The sequence below is a fragment of the Schistocerca piceifrons genome, chromosome 3, assembly GCF_021461385.2.
Source record: "Schistocerca piceifrons isolate TAMUIC-IGC-003096 chromosome 3, iqSchPice1.1, whole genome shotgun sequence".
Taxonomy (NCBI): Eukaryota; Metazoa; Arthropoda; class Insecta; order Orthoptera; family Acrididae; genus Schistocerca; species Schistocerca piceifrons.
Window position 1 is genome coordinate 475,380,547 of NC_060140.1, and position 22,811 is coordinate 475,403,357.

General features: G+C 43.0%; 1 pseudogene; it reads right to left on the reverse strand.

Moving 5' to 3' along the window:
* Window positions 1–21,492: 21,492 nt before the first annotated feature.
* LOC124790972 lies at window positions 21,493–21,609 on the reverse strand (annotated as a pseudogene).
* Between the last annotated feature and the right edge of the window lie 1,202 nt (window positions 21,610–22,811).

Consider the following 22,811-nt stretch of genomic DNA (forward strand, 5'->3'; position numbering starts at 1 on the left):
TTCTACAAGTCATTTAGTGCACAGCCACAGAGATGAAACACCTTTTTCAGTTGCTTCACGGCGACCGGTTATATGTTTAAATAATCGAACGACGTCGCAGTACATACATGCTACCAACCTGCGTTCTGCTCGTGAACAAATAGGATGACTTTCATTTGTCACGATTGGTGCCCTAAAAATCGATGTTCATTTTTTAATGTTATTGGTTGAGTCTGAAAAATGTCACTTGCGAGGACGGCACGTGTTGTATATGCATTTTGTACGTCTAAAATATTCTGCTGCAAAAGAGATGTTGAAAGGAACTTCCCGATTGAAGCACAGCGCTCGATCACTGAGCCGTAATCAAGGTTAGTAAGTCATATTTCCTTCTCGGTAATGGCTCTGAGCACTATGGGACTCAACATCTGAGGTCATCCGTCCCGTAGAACTTAGAACTACTTAAACCTAACTAAGCTAAGAACATCACACACATCCACGACCGGGGCATGATTAGAACCTGCGACCGTAGCAGTCGTGTGGTTCCAGACTGAAGCGCCTAGAACCGCTCTGCCACAGAGGCCGGCCCTTCTCGGTAATACTGCCGCACAATATGCCGTGCTTCGCGGGGGGGAAGAGCGACAGTTCGAAAGCAAGAATGTATGAGCTCTGCCCAAAATTTCCAACAGTGTTCGGAAATGCTATTCTGAGATAAGAACTAAGACTGGGAGAATTGAAAATTACAATGGTCAAAACCTTTCGTTTACCAATTCGGATTACACATTCAAACATTATTTCAGCGCTCCATACTTCAATGTCTCTTCTGAAGAAACACCTTAAAAAAATAAAGAGAGGATTCACATTGTTTTAACAATGAAAAATCCATAGAAGAATGAGACCTTTTTCTCAGCTTTCTTCATTAACATAAGGAAGAGGAGAAGAAAACAGTGTGAAAGGCCTGGAGTTCAGTCCACAGTTACTTCTCGGATTTATTTTTTGAACATTAAATAGTTTTGGTTAAACAGTTTTAAACGTCTAAGATTAAAAGAGGAGGATTCACTATTTCGGAGTAGCGAAATATGAGCAGTCTTTTTCTTTGACAAATTACATAGATTCACAGTCAGAAGTCTTGAACAGGGAATGAGCAAATACTCCACTGAAAACTGGATCGATGGCAGAAAAAATCGACGGGTATGTATTCCATTTTGGCGAGTGAAGGAGAATAGAGGCCAAAGTGAAAGGAAAGAAGTGTAAGTGATGTGCGCTGTCATCACGATGAAAAGGCCAGTTAAATGGAATCATTGTACGACCCAAGTGCCCCACCTTAGGGTAAGGTACAACTTCGCTCAGTATGAGGTTGGTTACCCAATTTTCGGGATTGCACAAATCACTTTTACGTAACACTGATCCCATTCTTCCTCTTTCTTTAGTTGCAGCGCATATACCCTTCTTGCCTAAAACAGACGTTCTATGTACATTTTCGTTCTTTTAGAGCTTTCTGTTGCCAGTGCATTTTTGGAAGAAGTTACTGCTAAAATAGTTGTGTGACTATGATTACCGACTAGGATGGACGGCTTTCGTCGCCCGGCTTTTGGAAAAGTTCGAACGTATTCCCATCTCATATTTCACCTCGATATTGGTTTGCTAGGAGTAGGTGTCTCACTGGGAGATGAGATGGAGCAACCGTAACGAGGAGGGAGGTTAGCATAGCGTCTGAGTAGAATACATCACTCTTTCAGACTTCCTTCTGTAGTTCCACATGGCAAACCTTTGACAAACACTATCGTAAATTAATCAGGAATACGTAAACGGGTATCTTTGTACAAAAAGATTGGTGTGGAACGTAAGCAAGTGCACGTCGCATATCTTGTTCCACTACGCCCAAGGTGCCAAGCTGCACCTACAGGACATTTTAGACAAGATGGCTGTTTCAGTGTTCCTCAGAAGTCCTATGAATTATTTAAGAACTTGAACGTAACTGTTGTTGACACCTCTATCCAACACGATTATTCAGAACGTCTAGGCGTATTCAAGACCTTTACAGAATAACAAAAACGTGTAAGAAAGGACGCACGTGACTGGAACTCAGTAAACTTGCAGTCCTTCTTCCCTAGCAGTTCTAATCACACTAACGCTACAGTGGATGATGTGACGTCTTTAGATCGGATCGACTGTGGCGGCACTAGCGCTCAGTGCTTGTAGCAGTGACAGAAGGAATCTGTATGGCAACTTAATCCTTATGCCAACGAGCCCGGTCTCCCCTCTCGAAAATGCGATCAAATTTTGTTGAACTTGCTCTAAGCGTACCAAAGTGTTCAGTTTTACACTTCTTCCCTGCCTACCGTCATGCGCATACCGAGTATTATTGGTATTAGTTCTCAGTCGGAACTATTTTAATCAGTACTGTTATTCCAGCAACATCCAGCAGAGCCACGACTAGTAAAGCACTGTGGTACTCAAAGCCATCTTCTCGTTCATAAAAGCTTTACTTATATTGTATGTCAATAGCTGTCTTTTGAAGTTGGTGATGTTATAAGCACTGTGATATAATGTAACTGCGTAGGCTTATGCGGCCAGACAGCTGACATGAATGTTTTCTGTATATGGTACCGTGTCACAAGGTAAAAAACTATATTGGAGAAACCAACGTTTCGGCCACACTTACTGGGTCTCCTTCTGGGCCTGCTGGGTCTAGCATTGGGTATACCAGTAATCGCAGAAGAAGCGCCCCGCAGCCGCGGTCGGGACGTTGGTTTATTCAGTACAATTTTTTACCTTGTAACACTGTACCATACTCAGAAAACTTTTATATCAACCGTCATATAGTGAGAGTAGTCGTTCCAGAATCTGTTCCCTGCTCCCGAAAAGGGCTTACAGAAGGTGACTCTGTGACAGAGTGTTCCCACTGTATTGTAAAGACAAGAGCTTTAGAGTCGAAGAGCGATATGAGACTGTATACGTTGATATACAAGGTGCCCACAAATTATCTTTACAACTTTAGACTTAAGTAACCTTAAAATTATGCTATACTAGAGAATAACAACCAGTTTCAATATGTGACAAGCTAACATGTTTTTTATTTATTTATTTTTATTTTTCAGATGTCATAGATTTGACGAAAATGTGGAGGCCACAAGAAGAAGCTCACTTTGTAGGCTGGTCCACAAAGAACAAGTGCAGGAATACTCTCGGACAAAGTGTGAGAGGACGCCGCCACCCCGACCAACCGGGTTTAAACGTATAAGTTTTCCATAAACATGTGTTTAAGATAAGAACGTGGACAAGTCACGGCAAGCAATTGAAAGGGAGTCCGACAAAATCAATGTGCAAAAGGGCAAAGTGTTGGAAAAGCCACGATCACAGTGAACAAAGTCTTGCAAAAGAGATGTTATCTTCATGTTTACAAGGCACAGCTGCTTCAGGCACTATAACCGATACAGAAACCTCAACGCCAACAATTTGCAATGGATCTAACAGCCAAAATAGAGGCAAACAATGAATTTCTCGAAATGATATATTTCTCTCATTAATCAACCTTTCATGCATCTGACAAACTGATTCGTCGTAACGTTCGTATAGAGGGATCAGATTATTCTCATGTAAGACGCCAAATGAAAAGAGATAATCCCAAGGTGAATGTCTGGTGCAGACATAGGCATAACTGTATCACTCGTCCACTGTTCTTCAGTGAGACTTCTATCAACAGTAATGTTTACCTGAACATTTTTCAAGAATTTGCTGCGCCACGCATGGAACACCTGCAGTCTGACGTCATATTTCTGGCACTACCATACAAGTTTTGGATGAAGAATTTCTAGATAATTGATTCGAACGAGATGGTGCGTTTCATTAGGTGTACCGAACCAAGATTACTTATCTACAGAACCAGAAGACGTGCGTTGCCAATGAATCTGGCCATGTCGCCATGGAGTTTACGGAGCGTACGTGGAGGGATATTAAATGCTGACTCGCCATTCACCATGCCACCGGAGGCGCACACATTGACAGATGAATAAGGAAACTAAATTTTACGAATTATCTTCCCACATGCTGAAAACCAGCAGGTACCATCTAGCACGGTTTTATTAAAATTTAAGTTTGGAAAGATAATTTACGGACACCCTGCATATGGAGATGTAGATGTGGAAGGTTTTCAGTGACGTGTCCAGAAAGTATGATGTAAAATTACTAAAATAGTAATTTTACATCATAATTAAGCTTCAGTCTCTTCTTTTATCAAATGTTTATTGACAGGACGCTTTTCGGCGATATACTACCATCATGAGGAGCTTACATGATATTTATACATGAGTTATTAATTCCCAGTTCATACGAGGAGACAAAGTTTTTTGTTGGGTGTGTCGGTGACGTACGTTATGAATGTTGTTTTTCCTGTCCAGAGAAAATAATTTATTTTAACGTGCAACATTATGTACACTGAAGCCTTAACAATTTTGTATTATGTACACTAATGACGCAAAACATTATGGCCACTGACCACCGCGAGGTTCTATGCTACCTGGTGGCGTTGAGTTCATGTGACGCCGTAAGAGAAGTATATGGCCAGAAAGGAGACGAATGGGGAATCGTTTCAGCGAAGATAAGTGGCGAAAATGTGCAAATCCGCCGATTTAAACGACTTTGACGAATACCAGTTTGACGTGACCCAATGCCTGAAAGAGAGCATTTCGGAAACGGCGAAGCTGGTCGGCTGTTCGCGTGCTACTGTCCTGAGCATCTATGGAAAGTGGTTGAAAAGTGCTGAAGAAATGCGTAGGCGACAAGAAGCTGAACGTCCATATCTCGTCACAGAACTTAGGGATAGGAGTCTTGCCCTCTCTCGAAAGCAGGGTAGGCAGCGATGAGTCGCCTGTCTGACGACAGCGCTGGCGAAGGCGTAAGTGTTTTGGAGAACATCGTTTTGCGCACAATGCTGAACATGGTGCTTGCAGCAGGGGACCACTAGGTGTTCCCATGTTGAGCCAATATCATCATCAATTATGATTACAGGGGGCACGGGGCCACCAAGATTGGACAGCATATCAATGGAATCGTGTCGCCTGGTCTGAAGAGTCTCGTTTGTTGTTAAACCAGGTCGATGGTCGTATCCAGATAATTCATGCAGGCGAAAGGCTGCTCGAAACATGCAGCGCGCCACGGACGCAGGCAGCTCGGAAGAGTATTATGTTACAGAAATATTCACCTTAGCTTTCATAGGACCTGTGGTAGTTATCGAAGGCACCTTGGCAGCTGTCGGTTTCGTGAACATTATCGGGGACCACCTCTAACCCCTTATGCTTGATGTCCACCTCAACAGCTATGGCATCTTCCAGGAGGACAACTGTCGGTGCCACAACGCCATAGTCGTGCTGCAATGGTTTGAGGAGCATGATAGTGAAGTCACGTTGATTTCTTGGCCTTGAAATTCAGCTTATCTTAATCCGATGAAATCCAGCTGGGACGGTATCGGGCGCCAGCTCTGCCCCCACAAACCGACTGCCCGTAATTTGCGTGAAGTGTGTTACCTGTGCGTAGGCATCTGTGTCACAAACGTCTGGAGGCTATCAAATACTTTTCGAATCCTTGACATGCAGAATCACTGTTAAATTGCATTCCAGAAGTGGACCAACATGCTTTTAGGTAGGTGGTCATAATGTTTTGGCTCATCGGTGTATCTTGTACACATTGCCGGCAAAAATTTTAGAGGTTTCCAGTCCAATCAAGATTTATTGTTGCAGCAATGGATAAGCAGTACTTGAAATGATTACATTTACAGATCAATAGTGAAAGAGATCCCGGGGTACCAGTCATCGGCCCATGCTGAAACACCCATATTAATACTTGGCGTAGCCTCCACAGGCCGAAATGCAGGTGCTTACTCTGGCGTCCACTCGACCGTACAGATGGCGGATATTTTCCTACATCTACATCAACATCTACATTTATACTCCGCAAGCCACTCAACGGTGTGTGGCGGAGGGCACTTTACGTGCCACTGCGTTACCTCCCTTTCCTGTTCCAGTCGCGTATGGTTCGCGGGAAGAACGACTGCCGGAAATCCTCCGCGCGCGCTCGAATCTCTCTAATTTTACATTCGTGATCTCCTCGGGAGGTATAAGTAGGGGGAAGCAATATATTCGATACCTCATCCAGAAACGCACCTTCTCGAAACCTGGACAGAAAGCTACACCGCGATGCAGAGCGCCTCTCTTGCAGTGTCTGCCACTTGAGTTTGCTAAACATCTCCGTAACGCTATGACACTTACCAAATAACCCTGTGGCGAAACACGCCGCTCTTCTTTGGATCTTCTCTATCTCCTCTGTCAACCCGACCTGGTACGGATCCCACACTGACGAGCAATACTCAAGTATAGGTCGAACGAGTGTTCTGTAAGCCACCTCCTTTGTTGATGGACTACATTTTCTAAGGAATCTCCTATTTATGAATCTTAACCTGGCACCTGCCTAACCAACAATTAATTTTATATGATCATTCCACTTCAAATTGTTCCGTATGCATCCTCCCAGATGTTTTACAGAAGTAACTGGTACCAGTGTTTGTTCTGCTATCATATAATCATACGACAAAGGATCCTGGGATATGTTATTCCACGCCTGCTCGACCTGTTCACGTAGCTCTGTAGGAATTGTTTGTTGACGAGACGTGCAAGTCAATTCTCATACCATCACATCCCACAAGTGTTCCATTTGAGAAAATTCCGGAGATCGTACTGGTTAGGGAAGTTGCTGCACGTCTTGCAGAACACGTTGAGATTCAAGGTCAGCGTATGGGCGAGCATTATTCTGTTGGAACAACACATCGCCTTCCTGTTGCACTAACGGCAAAATAACGAATTTAACAATTTGCTGCACGTACCGAGCGCCGGTTAGCGTCCCCTCCAGAAACACCAAAGGTGAACGATAGTTGTAGCTTATCGCACCCCAAACCATATGACCTGGAGTGGGCCAGTGTCTACGAGACAGTCCTCACCAGGTCTACGTCATAAGCACAGACGACCATTACTTCCGTGCAGGCATAATCTGCATTCATCGCTGAAGACCGTGAAGCGCCATTCCATTTTCCAAGTGACCATCTGACGGTACCAATCGAGACGTGCACTTCGATGCTGTGGTGTGAGTGCAGGACGGGCTAGAGATTTGCGTGCCCGTAGTCCCAATGCTAAAAATCGATTCGCGACAGTTCGTGTTGACACGTCTGGGGTCACTAGCCCTCTTATCTGTGCTGTGGTAGCAGTAGTATCTACCACTGCTTCCACTACAATGCGACGATCCTGGCTGGTGTTTGTGCTGCGTCCAGAACCTCGTCTACGCCTGTGAGAAGTTCACATGACCACTGATACCAGCATCGTTGCACAACTGATACAGCAACTCCAACTTATAAGGCAATCCTCCGAAACAACCATCGCACCACTCGGAAGGCCCCAGTTTGATCCCTTTCAAACACGCTCAGTTGGCTGTAGGAAGGAGGAGCGTCTTTCCGTGGCATGGTTAGTCTGCTTTTGCTTCATACGTTAGGGCCTCAGTGAGCCTTCTAGCTGTGAGCATACCCTATTAAAGGGTCGTCACCGATGGAGCTCTGGTAGCTATGCCCCTATGCTCTCTGTTGGTAGACGACCTTGAAACCATTATCAGTACATCTATTGTCCCACAGGTGACATGTTGTCATCGGATGAAAATCGACATCGTCTTTCCCGGCGTACTAATTTGTTTTCCGGCAGAGTACTTAGATAACTGAATGATAACATGAGCTACATTTTGTGAGAAAATCTATACAACACCACCATGTTAATTTTTGTAGCCTTTCTTCCGACCCTGCTATTTCAGTTATGGTTATTATCTAAAAAAGAAAAATTTCGTCTTTCACAATAGAATGTTGCACATCGCCGTCACTTCTCAGAGTTGTTTATTTGTGCGAGATTCTTCATTTCCAAGATGTTACATTTTTTTAACTTTTAAGACAAGACAGATTCTGTAATTACAGGCGGCTCTTTGCACAAAAAGTTGGAATTATGTCACATATTATACAATATAAGCAATTGGTGCAGTTTGATTGTTGCAATAAAGTGAAGAGCTACTGTTAATAACGCTATGTATTTGGAAGAAATAGTTCCGTTACCGGTTTCAAACCGTTAGATTTACACTCACTCACACTCAAGAAATACACATATGACTCACCTCTCACAGCTTCCAAGGAAAGCGGCGTTGTGCATTGCGAAAGTTTTCCGGCTAGCTGAGTGAAGCTACCCCTTCGAGTCTTCCTGCCAGCACTGCTGTACGACTTGACTTGGCTTTACTATGTCAATTTTCGACAAATTAACTCATTCAGACGGCACATTTTTATTTTATTATGGGACTGGATGTCAGCACTCACCTGTGGTATTATTGGATAAACATTCCTTATGTTCTGTATTGTTAATGGAATGAGCAATCAGATTGGAGGCATTTTTGTTCCTTTCTAATTTGTCATTGAACACATTCCTCTCATATAAACTTGAAATTTCTTGTTATACATTCTCTTGGTGTCCCTCATCCAATTTATGCAATATATGATGGTCGTGTCTGATGGCATGGAATGGTTGCTTCGTCATTAACGTCAGTGGCTATTGCTGATTTACAATAATTGTTTGTGTATTAGGTATGTTTTTTGAAAATCTCTCCTAAAAATGGTTCAAATGGCTCTGAGCACTATGCGACTTAACTTCTGAGGTCATCAGTCGCCTAGAACTTAGAACTAATTAAACCTAACTAACCTAAGGACATCACACACTTCCATGCCCGAGGCAGGGTTCGAACCTGCGACCGTAGCGGTCGCTCGGCTCCAGACTGTAGCGCCTAGAACCGCACGGCCACTCCGGCCGGCAAAATCTCTCCTAGTGTGGCCTGCTCAAATGACGTTTCGCCTACTGCAAATTACTTTGTTTCTGCCTGACTGTGTGTGCTTATCTGTCGGTGCGTGGACGTTGTGTCAGAGGATGTCTTTCTGGACAGTCGCTGTAATATTCGGAACATAACCTGACTGGCACACGCAGAAAAAAGAATCTTCGTCACTTGTAACACCTCTGGCTCCAGAGGCCATAATATTCGCTCTCAAACCTCTCTTAGCAAATTAAGAAAGAAATTGTTAGCTGGTGTATGACGTACGGAGAGGTATGACGTTTGTTTACTTATGTTTTTATAATATATAATTCTGATATTATTGACGAACATAGTTCGATCCTCTCAAAAGTAAACTGATGCACACTATGTTCAGGATTTTTTCCTTGCCATTTTTCTTTAACAAGAATTATTAGCAAAAAAGTGTTAAGAAATGAAGACGCCATGGACTTGTGTCAACAATGCGCACCGAGTATAGCGTACTGGGCTGACCAGTCGAGTTCGGTGAGTCAAGTGATCATACAGTAGACGAGAGGCTGCCCAGAACAGTTGTAGGCGGAAAGCGGCACGTTTAACATCTTAGTTATGTGCCTCATATGTAATTGTCTTCATGTCTCGCATCTCTGATAGTGGTGCAGAGTGGAATGTGTAAATAGGTTTTATTTCCATATGTGATTGTAGTTTATGTAAAATATTTCATGAACAAGAGTTCTTCTTGTTACGAACTTGGACGATGTTAGGTGTGGCATTGAATGCGTCACTTTCTTATATCGCTCGTAAGAAGTTTTGTAGCTTCTACCACTGTATGTATAAGAATCAAAACTTTTGATATCCCTATCAAAAATTTAAAACTTGACTGCTTGTTCAGTAGTGTTGAGTGCCTTAGCTTACTCGCTAGTAAGTTTCTGATAGCCTCAGATCAAAAAACACATAGCTAAGACTTGAGAGCCGCCTCTGCGCTGGGACATGTATAGAATTATACAGAGTTTTTGTAAATTCCCGTTCCAAACTTGTAGGACTCGTAGAGGGGGTGAGTACATAACATTATTAGTAGGAACCCATGTCCGCTAACGTGTCATTTCCATGCTACAACCGTTTGAAACATGTTTGTTTGGTAGGTTTGCAACAGGATAGTCATGATGGGGGTTACTTACGTCGAATTGGCTGATGACCTCCATCTTATCCCTCTGACTTGGTGCGAGTCTCATTAACGTGTCTGCGACTGTTAAAGCAACATGTCTGAGAACATGTTTACAGAATACACCGACATGATCCTTCTGCATGACGAAGCTTACTGTGTTGGAAGAGATGCTCGTCTCCTTTATCAAGATTGTTATGCACAACGTCCGACTCCATCGAATGCCCTTTTCGTCATAATTGCGCAACGGCTTTGAGAAAGGCTACCTTCACCGTCAGCAGGCGTGACTGTGGTGCTCCAAGGTGACGCCGCGCACTCGAATTGGAAGAGGATGGGTGCATCACGTTGAAGTGAACCGTCAACGAGTAAACGAGCAATTACACGAGCAATGGATGTTGTTCCAGCACCGTCTGGTATGCTGTAGATGACCAACAACGACATCCATAACACCTCCAACACTCCATACCACCTCTAACACTCACATACACGTGAGTGAGGTCCAAAACAGGTGAGATAAGTAGGATAGACTTCAAATGACATCAGCCAATCCGACTTAAGCAAGTCCCCCAACGACTACCCTGTTACAGACCTACCTAGCAAACACATTTTCAAATGGATGTATCACGGAAACGGTACGTTACCGGAGAAGGGTTCATAATATTACGTACTCACTCCCCTCCAAATGTCCCAGAAGTTTGTAATGGGAATATCCGAGCACCCTACAGATATGACAGACAGAACAGACACCACATCTATAATTCTTTGGGGGCGATGTCTATTTGAGGAAAAAGTTTCAATGGGGATGCACAACCAACTTCCGAGCTCCTACGAGAATCAGAAATCTGAGAGTAGAAGGTTAATGGGTGGGAGTCGTTGCGATGCGGCGAGCTGAAAGTTGGGAATTTGGGTCTGACGGAAAGCGTGTCCTGCGGATGCCAGAGGCGGGGGTTAGCTGCGCTCTGTAATAATAATAATAATAATAATAATAATAATAATAATAATAATACTGGGTGAACGGATCAACGACGAACTTGAACGGATGTCATACAACGTCGGCCCTGAATAAGTACAGCAAACAATAACAACGAACAAAATGAGATTTTAAAAGAAGGCGGTAAGGCAACCTTTCTTGAGAAGCTCAGCATCCTGGTTCGAGTCCTGGTTCAGCACAAATTTTCAACTCTAGCCGTTGCATTACCACAGTGCCCTGTGTGGCTGGAAGACATTATTTCCTTCCTATCTCTTTCCCATCCTGTTTCCTTTCTATTCCTTTCACACCACCTACTTATGTACATAGAGGCACCAGCTACGTTGATAGAAACTGTGTGTTCCACTTTGCCACGGCAAGGGCAACAAGGCCCCTCACACGTACTGCATTCACAGTACAAATGTGGGCTGGCACATGTAGTCTGTAATAGCCCCGGAAAGAATACACGGGACGCTAGTTGCCTTGATCTTTGACTCTTGTTTCCGTTGCGTTGTAAAAATTAATTAATTTTCAAACAGCTAGTCCCGTCGCTTTAGTCTACCGCCTTATATGCTGTATACACTGGCACTGTTACTCATACAACATTTAGGCACCTGATGATGGAGGCATTTTGCGGAAATGTGACCTACCAACATGGTTAAAATGGGCAGAATGGGCAAACTTATATTCGGCATTGTAACTGTCCCTGCCTGATATGAGGACAACAGTAAATATTAATAGATACATATAGTTAGCAATTATACAGCTAAGGATTTAGGCACAAACCTACTATGTTTAAACTGAGAAAATTTAAAATATAAAATTAGGACTATTAATTACAACTGAGTTCAACATTTATTGAGTGAAGTCAATTTATAGCAGAGGGAGCAGCATTAATGAAGTCACATAATGGTCCTTAATACTTTCTGAGAGTGCAGTCTCTGACAATATGCTAAACAGTTTGTTCTTGGGCCCCACAATCGCAGGCTGGAGAGTTTCGGAGTCCCCGATCGACAAATCAGGCGAGCGAGGGGGGCAGTAAACATCACCATTAAAAAAATGGTTCAAATGGCTCTGATCACTATGGGACTTCACTTCTAAGGTCATCAGTCCCCTAGAGCTTAGAACTAATTAAACCTAACAAACCTAAGAACATCACACACATCCATGCCCAAGGCAGGATTCGAACCTGCGACCGTAGTGGTAGCGCGGTTCCAAACTGAAGCGCCTAGAACCGCTCGGCCACTCCGACCGGCAAACATCACCATATCTCGAAATAACATGTTCTGGGAACATTTGTCGAACCACTTCCATGGATGCTCTCGCCATGTGAGCTGTGGCAATGCCCTGCTGAAACCATATTTCTCTCATGTTCACTTGATGCCTTTCAAGTTCTGGAGGAAGAATGTTGTTTAACATTTTAACGTAGCGCGATGATGTCACAGTAACTGCAGTTCCTTCCTCTTCAAATATAAGAAATAAAAAAAATAAAAAAAAGGTCCGCCAAACCCCATCTTTGAAATTCGCCACCACACTGTTACTTTTAAACTGTGGAGAGGTCTTTCGTGTGATTCATGTGGTTTCTCCGGCGCTCAATACCGACAATTTTGAAAATTGACGTAACCGGCTACATGAAAATGTGCTTCATCACTCATGAACACTGTAGCATTTGCATATCCGTAAAAATTTCGTCCGTTACACGACAAAAGTCTCTGCACTGCACAAAACCCCCTTCACTAAGTTGCTGGACGATCATTATCTTGTATGGGTGAAACTTAAGATCATCATGTAAGATGGCCGGCCGGTATGGCCGAGTGGTTCTATGCGCTTCAATTTGGAACAGCGCGACCGCTACGGTCGTAGGTTCGAATCCTGCCTCGGGCATGGATGTGTGTGATGTCCTTAGGTTAGTTAGGTTTAAGTAGTTCTAGGTTCTAGGGGAGTGATGAGCTCAGATGTTAAATCCCATAGTGCTCAGAGCCATTTGAACCAATCATGTAAGATGCGGTGAAGCGAAAGACGTGACACACCCAGCGCTACAACCTGTCGTCTAGCCGATCGTTTCGGACTAGCAAGAACTGCCGTTCTCACTCGGACTACATTTTCCGGAGTACGAACTGAACGGGGAAGACTAGGTGGTTTCTTTTTCATCACAGATCCAGTACTTCTAAACGCTGCTATCCATCGGAGTGCAGTATTTCGATCATGCACTGCATCTCGCCGTCCAACTCTAAAATTCTGAAGTACTGCTCAACAACGAACACACGATGCTCTACGCTCCAACGCTCCATAGCTACTGAAACTGCGTTGTATGGGCAGTCTGCCAACGTTCATTCAAAGTAAATACCCCCTCTCATCGCCGCGTACTGTTGTTGTTGTGGTCTTCAGTCCTGACACTGGTTTGATGCAGCTCTCCATGCTAATCTATCCTGTGCAAGCTCCTTCATTTCCCAGTACCTACTGCAACCTAAATCCTTCTGAATCTGCTTAGTGTATTCATCTCTTGGTCTCCCTCTACGATTTTTACCCTCGACGCTGCCCTCCAATGCTAAATTTGTGATCCCTTGATGCCTCAGGACATGTCCTACCAACCGATCCCTTCTTCTAGTCAAGTTGTGCCACAAACTTCTCTTCTCCCCAATCCTATTCAATACCTCCTCATTAGTTACGTGATCTACCCACCTAATCTTCAACAATCTTCTGTAGCACCACATTTCGAAAGCTTATATTCTCTTCTTGTCCAAACTATTTATTGTCCATGTTTCACTTCCAAACATGGCTACACTCCACACAAATACTTTCAGAAACGACTTCCTGACACTTAAATCTATACTCGATGTTAACAAATTTCTCTTCTTCAGAAACGCTTTCCTTGCCATTGTCATTCTACATTTTATATCCTCTCTGCTTCGACCATCATCAGTTATTTTGCTCCCCAAATAGCAAAACTCCTTTACTACTTTAAGTGTCTCATTTCCTAATCTAGTTCCCTCAGCATCACCCGACTTAATTCGACTACATTCCATTATCATCGTTTTGCTTTTGTTGATGTTCGTCTTATACCCTCCTTTCAAGACACTGTCCATTCCGTTCAACTGGTCTTCCAAGTCCTTTGCTGTCTCTGACAGAATTACAATGTCATCGGCGAACTTCATAGTTTTTATTTCTTCTCCCTGGATTTTAATACCTACTCCAATTCATGCCCCTCGACTCTTGGTTCAAAAAACATGTGTTTCCTCTGCTTCACCCTGTATTCTCTATTATTTCGCGAATTCTCCTTCCAGTAGTTTGAAACACACGCTCAGCAATGTGCTTGAGCGGTAACTTGAGAGGTCATCGACTGGTTTTCCGGATTTGACGACTGCTAGTCTTTGTGCCGTCTTGGGAACTGCTGAGGTACTTGAGAGCCCCTTCAACCAAGTTCTTTCACGTTCCCCAGTATGTACATAGTAGAACAAAGATTTCTTAGGGCTATTCAAGATAACAGCGCAGTAACGTGGCCAGTAATGGCAGGCGCGTGCGGCAGACAGAGCGGAGACGCTCTAGGTGAAGGCTGGGCCCTTCCCGCTGGCCGCCTAATAAGGCCACTTCCTCCTTGAGCGCGGCAATTAGTGTTGGTAGCGGCGCGCCGCCGCGGTCGCAGCCGTACCGCCGGCTTTCCAGACGCTTGCACAGGCGCCTCGCGACGCCTGCGAATATGGTCGCCGCTTTCAGACGCGACGTGACGCCAGCCGTGTTCGCTGCCCGCCTCCGGCGCTGAGTTACGATGTCTGAGAACACACACCTGCGTCAGCTTTCCGCCTGTCGTGTTCGAACCTACTGGCTCTCGGACTCGCCGGCCGTTTTCGACGACCGGTCCGCAGTCTGCTACAGGAAAAATAGCCATTTCCTGCAATTGCTTCTCTTTTTTCGCTCTTTTCCTCCAGTGCCCGACTGAACAAGATGGGCTGACTCAGATCTCGGCTCATTATAAAGTCTGCTACTTGAGTGGTGCCGGCCAGTGTGGCCGAGCGGTTCTAGGCGCTTCAGTCAGGAACCGCGTGACCGCTACGGTCGCAGGTTCGAATCCTGCCTTGGGCATGGATGCGTGTGTTGTACTTAGGTTAGTTATGTTTACGTAGTTCTAAGTTCTAGGGGACTGATGACCTCAGATGGTAAGTCCCATAGTGCTCAGAGCCATTTGAACCATTTCAACTTGAGTAGTATTCAGCAGTTACTGTTTTGCCCATGGCAAGGCAATCAGGTAGGTGAGTTTCTTGTTTTTCGGGGTTCGTAGGCCAGAACCTCTGTCGCAGATGATATCGTGTCATCTTTCTTTTAATGCGGAAACACTGGCTTGATTGCTGTTTGACTATGGTCAGCATTCAAACCACCGGCACCTACCTTCTCCTACGTAATCAAACTAAAACACACCTTTCCTTTAATATTATTTCAGTTGCCTATGTGGGAGCGCGCTGTCAGCGGATAAATCCGCTCATGAGCCAGAGTGTTACACAGTTGTACAACACGAATTAAGTAAGGCAGCCGGCCGCGGTGGTCTAGTGGTTCTAGGCGCGCAGTCCGGAACCGCGGGACTGCTACGGTCCCAGGTTCGAATCCTGCCTCGGACATGGATGTGTGTGAAGTCCTTAGGTTAGTTAGGTTTAAGTAGTTGTAAGTTCTAGGAGACTGATGACCTAAGCAGTTAAGTCCCATAGTGCTCAGAGCCATTTGAAATAAGGTAACTTAGATTTTAGAAACTACTGCGATCACGGCAATGCTTCGCAACTGCTAAAGATGTATGAAAATTGAATATAGTCCTAACTTCCTTCTCCCCCTTCAATCTGACCAACTTCACCTTCCCCTCTCTATGTACGCCACTTTGTAACGCCGCTTCCTTTGGACGCAAAGATGAAAATATAAAAATAGTACCCAAAACCCAATCGAAGCTCCAAACCCAAGATCCAAATTTCATAAAAAAAAAAAAAAAGAAAACAAAGTCCCATTGTGATAGCATCACTTGAATAGTAGCATGTATACTGAAGAGAAACAATGCAAAAAGAAATAAAAATGAAATCCAGTATAAAGTAAATTAGTATTTTTGCAAAATAAAGTAAAATAGAATCCCTTTTGTATCAAATTAAAGTAGATCGCAAAGTAGTGTACTTATAGATCACGAAGTAGAACAAGTGACCCCAAAGAATACTCCTTGTGAGTGCTCTTTGAAGACACCGCGGAATGCAGAAGATAAAGTTATACATTGTTAATGTGCTTCTAGCGCTTGCTTGATCGTATCGAAACGTAACGTGTGCTCTTGTACGTAGGCGATACGAGATTGGTTTTACATTTCGGAAATTTGCGATCTGCTAGAAATCATTAAGCTTGAACTAGGTAGATCAGCAACTTTAAGTATACGTAAAGTCAAGATAGGAAAAGAACCGAAATTTGTCTTAAATTGATTATTATCAATGGATGACTGAACTTTGTCTCAAAGTGATAGACTGTTAGTAATTTAACGAAAAAGAAAGTGAATATTAATATCAAATTGTGGGAAAATACGTAGGTTTTGTCAAAGCAACTGGTGAAATCTGGATCTTATTGCAAACTCTTTGACTGAAATTTACGTAACTAATTCCACCCAGCTTAGGGTAAGGTTACTTCTTTAAGACAATGATAGGATGCGTTTAGACTATAAAAAACCGGCAAAACGTGAATTTACCGTGTTTGACATTTATTTCATACCAGATAATATTACGTGCTTACGAAACATTTTATCAGTGCAACGATACAGATTAATAACAGTCGCTTTAAAAGAAGTTATCGTACTGATTCAGACTATTTAGCTTACGTAAACTGAAAAGTTTAGTAGAGAAACTATTCTTGTGTATAGACTGTAACCATGATTAGTGCAGTAATAGCAGTTTGTATGCAGGTACATGTAGCTGTGCTTGTACGCGTCGGGGAGCACATGACTGTGAGCTGGCCGATACAATTAATACCCACACGGCGTGCATATAGTGCAACAGGACAGACTTCTTTTGTAACGTTCCTTAACAGACACTATACAGACATTCTACCGCTAACTGGTCGGGGCACGAACTTCATCAAAGAACACTTTCAATAGAAGGAACAGTTACAACTTCCACCACCCTCCCCCTCTCTCTGTTCATCTCTTCCTCTCCCCTTTTTTCTCCACCTTGTCCTCCATCCACTGCCCATCTCCACTCCTCCCTCTCTATGTCCATTGTCTCCCCTCTCTCTGTATCCATCTACTCTCCCCCTCCTGTGTGTGCCGGCCAGTGTGGCCGAGCGGTTCTAGGCGCTATAGTCTGGAACCGCGCGACCGGTACGGTCGCAGGTTCGAATCCTGCCTCGGGCATGAATGTATGTGATGTCCTTAGGTTAGTTAGGTTTAAGTAGTTCTAAGTTCTAGGGGACTGATGACCTTAGAAATTAAGTCCCATAGTGCTCAGAGTCATTTGAACTCTCCTGTGTGTGACCATGAGCCTCGTTTATTGATTAGGAACTGAAGTCGCTTAAAATGAATGGGTAACACGCTTGGGACCATTGATAGGTAGGTGGGGTATAAGAGATCTTTCCTGCTGAGGGATAAGTGAGGAGAGTAGCTTCAGTGGTAGTATTTCGCACGGTTTTAATCTGCAAACGAGTACGATTAGATAGTTCCGGACTATTCAGGTTCTGTAACAGTATTATAATCACAAAAGTAATAGCCATAAATACATCTAACCTGTTTTCTATTAACATCGACTGCGAGGAAGAAATCAAAGCAGGACGTAATTGTGTACACAACTTTTGTTTTACGTTATATCTTAAGAGACTGCCTACACTGTGATTGTCCGTCCTCTTTTGGAGTACTGCTATGCGGTCTGGGATCCTTACCAGATAGGATTAAAGGAGTAATTTGAGAAAGTCCAAGGTACAGCAGCACATTTTGTATTATCGCGAAATGGGGGAGAGACTGTGACGAACATGATGAAGGACTTGGGATGGACGCCATTAAAACAAAGGCGTTTTTCGTTGCGGCGAAATCTTCTCCTCCGAATGGGAAAATATTTTGTTGACGCCGTCCTACATAGGGAGAAACGATCGTCATAACAAAATAAAAGAAATCAGAGCTCGCACGGAAAGATATTTTCCGCACGCTGTTCGAGAGTGGAGTAATAGAGAATTATTGTGATGGTGGTTCGATGAACCCCCTGCAGACACTTACGTATGATTTGCAGAGTATCCATGTACATGTAGACTATAAACAGAAAGAATATTGTACCCTCCCAAGAGAAAAATAATTATAATATTCACATTTAGTGTAATAACATCCCAACAGAAAAATAAGTATACTATTCACATTTAGTGTAACCTCCTAACAGAAAAAATATCGTTTACGTTCCCAATAGAAAAATTTCTTTCCAATAATAAAATTTTAAGTTTTAATGTGACCTTCCATTAAAGACTGCCTGCATATCGAGATTAATAAGTTTTGACGTCTGCAGCGCTGCGTCGTGGTCCTGTGAAATCATCCTGAATAAACTGAAAAATTCTTACCTCACAATGATGTCGTCGGATAACGCCATCTATATATCTGCCCTTATAAGAAATTTTTGGCACATCCCAGTGCAGTGCTGGCCACCTGATTTTCATTTGTAGGAAAAACAACTGATTTTCTTTTGCTTCATCAACATGAAAAATTCGTAAAATCTTTAAGCTCAGATAAATGTCTGGAAAAATTTTCTTCAGAACAAAAGTTATTATTGCAACGTTTCTGCAAGGAATTACATGGGACTTCAACATTACAATTGTGGTTAAATCAGTTGTGGCAGTTAACATATGTGCGGCAAGTAAGAATAATAATTTTTTTTTAAATTACCTTATATTACATCGCTCAGGCACTACCATCGTTCTGCACAACTGGCCCAACACAAGTCAACCGCTGGACCGCCCCGTCCGAACTCCAGAACCCAAGCACTCTACGCGAGCCACAGAATACGACTGCTCTCTGCGAGCTACTGACCTCGACTTACTGCCAACACTGCTCTGACCTGCGATTCTATTGTAGCATAGATATTCCATATCGCAGGCAGCGTGTGAGCAATCCATCGAAATTACATCTGCTCAAGTGCATTAGCGAATTTTAATGAATCCCTAATACGTATGGGAGGAACAATTTATGTAATGTCTTCAACGCCTTGATGTGAGAAAAAAACGAAACCATACATTTTACCAACGCAACATAATAGAGCATTATCTTACTGCAGTCGGTTTTAACAGAAAACATGTAGATTGTTGTTTAAAGAATTTATAGCCTATGTCTGTCCGAATATTTATTACAGCGCCATGTAAAAATTTCAAGTAAATTGGCCAAGAACTCTTCAAGAATTTTGCTAACAACATTTCCCCTTTATGTACTACCAATATATGTTTATATACCACACATATTAAAAAATTTAGAGCCTACTCCAGACCAATTTTTAACAGAGCGCAACAGTCTGAAGAAAATCGGTCAAGAACTTTTCGAAGTTTTGCCAACAATGATTCCTCTGTATGTACATGCCTATTTAAAAATATATAGCGTATGTTCAGTCGGGCCTTTATTCGAGTATCATGTAAAACTTGAAATAAATTAGTCACGAACTTTTCGAAATTTTTTGCTAATAATGTTTCCCGCTTATATACCATATAACGTTTATTAGAGTATTGTGTAAAAATTTGAAGAAAATCGGTCAAGAACTCTGCGAGAACTTGGCTAATAACTTCTCCCTTTTATATAGTATGTACATATTTATAGGCCATACATGTAAAAAAATGTGTAACCCAGATCCGCCCGATCGTTTATTGGAGTATGGTGTAAGAATTTGAAGTAAATTGGTCAAGAACTCTGCGAGATTTTCAAAAATCTTTACACACTGTTAAATAGTGCCTTAAATAGTACTATAGATATAGATAAACAGATAACAACTTGACGGATTCTTCAGTATAGACAGACGCTTTACCTGATAGTCAAAATACCTGTAACTGGTGATACCAGTGCTGCAACGATAAAAGAAGTTACGAAAAACGGTTTTGCTCGCGATGGAGAAAATATTTACGGGAAAGGGACCATAAATAACTGCAGTGAGTTTTAATGTTTAAATGTCGAGCAGGCGGAACAGATAGAACGATGGGGAAATTATAGCAAAAGTTAGAATACGAGTATGTGTACACTAGAGCATTATGCTCTTTGTCGTGACAGACCGTATTGTTGGAAAGTGGCAGTTGCACGAAGTCCAACATTACTGTACATACAGGTGACACGGCTCATGAGAGGTAGATTGTGAACGTAATGGCACAACACAATAAGTTGAGATAAAAAGGTACGATGGAGTTGGTGGGCTTAGGTTTTGTGGTTTACGAACTAAGTTCGAAAGTAATCTAGGGAGAGAAGTAGATGTGGGAAGTAGAAGAGTTCACATAGACTGCAAGTTGGGGAGGGCACCGGAATGCGGAAGGCGAGGCGGAGTCCAGGTCCCACGACGATTTCAAGGGATTCGTTAAATTATGCAGGGTGACAGAACCAGCCAATACTGTCATAGGTTAGGATGTGACGATTAGGGATTAACTTGTGACGATTACTTTATTTATTGCTTATTTAACCTCACCAGATTAAGGCTTCAAGTCTTCTCTTACATCTGACCAGAAACACACATATCAAAGATATTACAAAAGCATTCAAAGCCGCGCGGGATTAGCCAAGCGGTCTAAGGCGCTGCAGTCATGGACTGCGCGGCTGGTCCCGGCTGAGGTTCGAGTCCTCCCTCGGGCACGGCTCTGGCTCTGAGCACTATGGAACTTAACTTCTGAGGTCATCAGTCCCCTAGAACTTAGAACTACTTAAACCTAACTAACCTAAGGACATCACACACATCCATGCCCGAGGCAGGATTCGAACCTGCGACCGTAGTAGCAGCGCGGTTCCGGACCGAAGCGCCTAGAACCGCTCGGCTACAGCGGCCGGCCTCCCTGGGGCATGAGTGTGTGTGTTTGTCCTTAGGATAATTTAGGTTAAGTAGTGTGTAAGCTTAGGGACTGATGACCTTTGCAGTTAAGTTCCATAAGATTTCACATACATTTTAACATTTTTTGAGCATTCGCAGGAACAACGATAATAATTATAGTAATAATAATAACAGTAATAATAAAATAGTAATAATTACACTAATAGTGATAATAATATTGACGATCATAATAATTAAAATAATAACAACTAAGATTAATATTAATAATGATAGTAAAGGGCATGTAGTTTATTTTAGCGCATTTGAATAGATATTTGGTATTATGGAACCACACTACACTCCGTCCGAACAGGCCTTGGATGGCCCAACGGCACCGACAGGCCGCCTTGTCATCCTCATCGGATACGGAGGGACATGTGGTCAGCAGACCGCTCTCACGGCCGTGTGTCACTTTACGAGACCGGAGCCGCTGCCTCCCAATCAAGTATCTCATCAATTTGACTCACAAGGGCTGAGTGTACCTCGCTTTCCAACAGCACTTGGCAAACCGGATGGTTACCCTCCAAGTGCTAACCCAGCCCGACAGTGCTTAACTTCGGCGATCTGACGGGGACCGGTGTTACCACTGCGGCAAGGCCGTTGGCATTATAGAACAGGAAAAGCAAAATAAGAAGGACAAGACTGAAATGACAGTGGCAGTGGCTCTTAGGAAAGAACAAAATTTAAATAAAGAACTCTAGCAACATGGGAGAGGGAAATTTGGAGGAGGGGGGATTGATGAGAGTGAGCTGCAGACTAGGGTATGTGACAGATGGTTGTAGAATGTTAGCCGATTTAGTCGGTTTCGGGCTTTTTGTTAGGCAGTGAAGAAATGTGCACTCCAGATTAGTTTCCTATTAGTGTTAGTACTTTACTGCGTTAGTGAGAGAAAAAGGTTGGTTGAAGGTAGAGCGATGTAAACCGAAACGATGAAATAGACGAGTGACGCCCATACAGAAGGTGGCTTGCCTTTGAGAATATGATTATCATTCTTTTGATATGCCTAAGGCATCCGCTATTTCATACAACTGTGTTTACCGATCATCCAGTGCCAAGTTCCTATTTGTTCATTCGAACGAAACACACATAATGCGACTACCTTAGAAAGCTGCAAGTACAAAACTAATTGAGAATTTAAAAATTTCACAGACGTCAGTACATCTCTCCTGCAGACACAATTTTTTCCTTGCATCCGTAAGATGTCCTTAGTATTAAGAAGGATATAAAAGTTCTTAGTCCCAACTTTGTTTCACTCAGGAAAAGAAGTCCCAGATTTTGTGCTGTAGATTCGTAAGCAGCTACCTTCATGTTGGTCTTAGATGAAGAGATTTCAAATTTGTGTACGTTCACAATAAATAGGACCGGATTAGTCGATAGTGTTTTAAAATATGGAGTCTTCTACAAATTTGGAACATCGAAAGTCGCCAAAAATATGATCCCCAACCCTAAGTGGTTTGAAGTGATTATTTTCAGCAAACTCTTAGTTTCTGATGATCATGGATAAATGCAAATAGAGTGTAACGGACGACTGGTAAGCAAAGATCAGTCATTCTATGAATTAAGGGAGATGCTGGATTAAATTAACGGACTCATCGAGAAATCCACACGACGGTGTTGAGACGGAAGCTGCTGGACTGCAGCGCAACAGGTACATCAACTGGAAACGTGTCGTTTAAGACACAATTACGAAAGGAAGGGAAAATCTTGGAAGACTTGCTTGAAATCGTAAGAAAATACAGATTTTCCGTATACGATTTACGTACGACGTGGAGCCATGGTGGAGCACACGAACTCGCCTGCGACAGCA